Here is a 5,000-nt window from a genome sequence, read left to right as displayed (position 1 = left end):
TCGTACAGGACGGATGTCCCGTACTAGAGTTGCAGGGGTTAGAAGTCTAATGCGATTTCATTTCCCTGTCAACTCTTGAAAGGCTAATATTCAAGCCTTATTACATATTATTTAACCCAGAAGACTGAATGTGATCAAGTACTACAGTCAAGTATGATTCAGGGACTGCAGTGAGATCAGTGACATTAGATATAACTTGAAGTTTGTTCAGGTAACTGGTCACTGATATATAAACACTGAGGCCCATGGAATACATCTTGATTAAATAATAAATGTATCAAATCAGTCATCAGATTTATTGGGGTTTAATTTAGTTAATTGATTCAGAAGATTGAATAGCTCATCATTAAAGTAAAGTATGGTTCTGAGACTGCAGTGGGTTCAGTGACATTGGTCGCAGTGACTTGTAGCTGTTTTAGGCTACTGTTCACTGATTTGCCACTGAGGCCTCATGAACTCATCTCCAGCTTTAAATGATGATACTAACATCAACCTCTGTTACTATAGTCAGCTGTAATCTCCTTAGTATAATGCTACTGGAGAAATATAATCAGCTGACAAATTTAGATCTCTACTGGTATTGTTTATCTGCAGGCATAGGTCTCCTCAGGCTTGATACTGGGCCTGAGAGTAATTTACCTCCTGCAGACTTTAACATGGTTATGCCCTGATATTTAGTAGGGCTACCGATGAATTGATGGTAGTAGTCTGTCCCCACAAGGACAGCTATTTGGCATTTGATTTGCTCATATTTACCTGTAGCTGCTTGATAATAGCTTTCCAGGTCAGCATAATCAACTTGAGATTGTTGTGACAAATCTTCACATTTCTTGATCTGTCTTGTTAAGTGGCCTTTAAGACCTGCAAGGGTTCTTTTCATTCTCCCTGCATTATCCATACTGGCTCGTTGGTGAAGCCTTGTGGGACTTGTACTTGGGCTGCTCATAATACTGAACAAGCTCTAATGGTAGCCTAGGGTAAATTCTGCACTCACTAGGCAATAATCCTACCTCTACTAGAGGTTAGCACTTAAAATTAATACACATTATATATATACAATCATACACACTAATGATTTGAGTGATAAACCAGTGTCACTGGAAGTACCTTTAGGTTAGCTCTTCTATATCACCCTAGGATGGTAGAGACACTAATTAATCACTCAAAGGTGTAATGATCATAAGTAAATTATTATATATACAACTCAACTCGAGTTGATAAAAATTACACCCAAAATAGGGTCTGGACCATTCATTAATGGTGTTAGGTTGTTCAATATAGTACAACTGACTATTGTAATAATGGGACTAGGATGAACAATAATAGTTCAACTAGTCATATCCTACCCTGTTGTGGGTTGGCAATTAGTAAATATTATACTGTGATCACTAGTGCAATATATATTAAATAATTCTCTATTTTGGAGAAATAATATACACAATTATTGATAATAGCCTCTTAATTGCCTCTATGAAACTTCTAATATTATCTAGAAGTATTAAATATTATTAGTGACCTCGCGAAATAAACTCCACAAAATTCGTAGATAATCTCTCGCGAAATGTAACACCACGAAATCCGTGAACAATCTCGCGAAGACACAGTCACTAATTTGGCTGGATTCTATATTAGCGCTGTCATTTCACGAAATAACACGCCACCAAATATCTGTGGGTGTGCATGAAACCGCTGACAAAGCTGAACTGGGCTGAGGGAGGCTCCTGAGCTCCCACGAGGCAACGCCGCTGTCTTGACTGGCTTTGTTTAAATAACACTGCACTAGTATATTTAATGAATCCACTGGTTAACTGGTTCATCCGGTACTAAGATGACCAAATGTGGGTTCAAAGGATCAAATAATCCGTCATCCGGTTCGAAGATGACCAAATAATGTGGGAACCGACCTGTGAGATTTATATTTATTTAATTTATATGAATTTATATTTACGTTAATTTATATACTTCGATAGCAATTTGTATAATGATAAGTGGACTGTATTTCTGCAATAATCTCTTAATCTCACAAATCGATCCTCTACACATTAGGGGGGTTATTAAATTAATATATATGCAGCCAATCAAACTACAGTAATAGCTACATACATTGATGAGGTTCCTTCTCTTATAGTACAGCAGGTTAGTCCACCAGGTATAACTAGAGTGTAGACACCAAATTATCCTCTTTGAGGTAGCTTCTATCACCCAGTAACTGGTGCACATAATCTTGCATCCTCGTCTTGACCTGTCAAAAGTGCGCTAGCTGTGAAGCCAGAATCCTATATATGACAAGCTATATCAGAGAAAACACTATACAGTACATGGAACATTAAAGACCTGGCTTAATTACCTTTAGTATGAGGCGATTTCGCGTTCTAACCGGCTAACCCTATATCCTGACATTAATGGCCATAAATGAATGATAAACGGGTTTCGGATAGACACTTAACTTGTATTTGTAGACAGCGTGTTGACAATGGTACACCTTTGGGTTCCATAACACTACGTCCAAGTAAATTTAACAGGAGCCGAATTTGCTCCCGTGTGAGCCTCTGGTCTCAATAAACAACAATGGCTGTTTAACACTCCATCCTATTGACGTTACTGGCCGACATTGTCCAGAATGATAGGAGCCGTTTGCTCCACACGTCTCGGAGGTGACACAACAATGGCTGCCCTCCTTCCCCACTCACTCCTGGCCTACATTGTCCACATGAGAAAGTGATAGAAGGGTCACATTTACTCTACTTTAATATTGATAATTAAGTTAATTTATATAAGATGTTTTATGATGGTAAAGTCCAAAGACTAATGTATTTAAGAACAATTCCCAGCAGAATAGCTGGTGAATTATAATAGTATGTGGTGATGATATCCCGTTTTCTATAGACAGTAATTCCACTACAAGTTACGTTTTCTATGGGTAACTTGTTGGTAATACAGCTATTATCTGTATGATATATTAAATGGTGTCGGATTTTCCGACAACCACCACCACCACCACCAGCACCACCACCACCACCACCAGCACCACCACCACCACCACCACCACCACCACCACCACCACCACCACCAGCACCACCACCACCACCACCACCACCACCACCACCACCACCACTGGTCTCCACTTCTGACAGTAAGTCTAAAAAAATAAAGTAAAAAAAATAGTTCAAATAGCCAAAAAAGTGCTTTCTATCCTTTTTTATCTGAATAAATTGTGGGATTACTTTTTTCGAATGTCCCGGCTGTTGTTGTTGCACTTGTTTTGTTGTGCACTCTAAACATTAAGTCTTCTGAGCTTATTATTCTAGGGTCTTAGACTCGTTATTCCTTACTATGGGGAGATCTGGCCGAGTCTTGTATTCGGTACTACTATTAACATTTGTGTTCATTCCACACCGTAGGGTCCAAACATTTGGGCTGGACGGTAGAGCGATGGTCTCGCTTCATGCAGGTCGGCGTTCAATTCCCGACCGTCCAGGTGGTTGCGGCACCATTCCTTTCCCACCTCCCCCCCCCCTCCCACCGTCTCATCCAAAATCCTTATCCTGACGCCTTCCAAGTGCTATATGGTCGTAATGGCATGGTGCTCTCTCCTAATGATTCCCTTTGGGGTTTCTCCTGATTTCTGATCTCCTGATTTTCCCCTTACCCATACCGAAGGGGAAGGGAACTTGTCGCCGTTGAATGTCGTATTTTGTCAGTCTTTCACAGTAGGCTTAGTACATAGATCTATGTTTAGGTCACAGTTGTAGGACACAGTTAGACATGTTGGCTTAACACACAGCTTTACATATACAGGTGTAGGACACAGGTCGAAATGCATGTGTGTGATACAGCTGGACACGCAAGGGTAGGACGCATCGCGACTTGATGCCTCCATTCCAAAATAAAATTAAAAAACATGACACAATTCCCAAAATTAAGCAACTCGACCTGGAAGGAATTATTTAAAGGAAAAACAAAAAATACTTTAAATTTATTCTGGGTGCACGGCGCCTTACCCCCCCCCCCCTTTCCACTTCCCCATACCCTCCTCCCCTTCCCCCCACCCCCCTCCCCTTCCCCTTCCCCATGAACTCAAATAACTTTTTTGAGCTCTGTCAGAATTCACTTGAAGGAGACAGCCGTAAAAATAAAAAAATAGAAATAAAAAAAAAAAAAATACTTAAAAATCGTGTATTCCAGTGACGAACTTGTCAGAACTTTCATATCTCATTACTTGGACTTCAGCCATTTATTCTTTTGTTTTGTTTTACTTATGCAAATATGTCTTTTGTTTTTCTGCCGTGGCGCATATTTTAATTTTAAGAGGCTTTAATTAGCAGAATGAAATTGGAGGTAGTGAAGTCATGTGTATATATATATATATATATATTAGTATATTTTGGTAGCAGTCTTTCCTGTAGACATATATTATTAAATATGACCGAAAAAGTAAGATTAATAATTCTAACACGAATTTTCTCTATCTTACGTTTCTTTTCACTGTTGATGGTAATTCAAAGATCAATTCTCCAAAATTCATTTTTATTTCTAGTCTGACGCGACACTTGAGCGCGTTTCGTAAAACTTATTACATTTTCAAAGACTTTAGTTTACAAACACACAACTGAAACTGAATAGAGCTTACACATCTTCGAGGTTTATATCTACATTTGGGTGAGGTGGATGAGGTGAAAAACGAACTTTCAACAATGGGTATTCAATGGGTATTAAATTCCAACACAAGACAGAACACGAAACAACGGGTATTGAATGGGTATTAAATTCAAACACAAGACAGAACACGAAACAATGGGTATTGAATGGAAGTAATTGTAGAAAGCCTATTGGTCCATATTTCTTGATGCTTCTATATTGGAGCGGAGTCTTGAAGTTGGTAGAATATAGTTGTGCATTAATTGGCTGTTGATTGCTGGTGTTGACTTCTTGATGTGTAGTGCCTCGCAGACGTCAAGCCGTCTGCTATCGCTGTATCTATCGATGATTTCTGTGTTGTT

This window comes from Procambarus clarkii, chromosome 4 (assembly GCF_040958095.1).
Source record: "Procambarus clarkii isolate CNS0578487 chromosome 4, FALCON_Pclarkii_2.0, whole genome shotgun sequence".
NCBI classification, from domain to species: Eukaryota; Metazoa; Arthropoda; class Malacostraca; order Decapoda; family Cambaridae; genus Procambarus; species Procambarus clarkii.
This window is presented reverse-complemented; position numbering follows the sequence as displayed.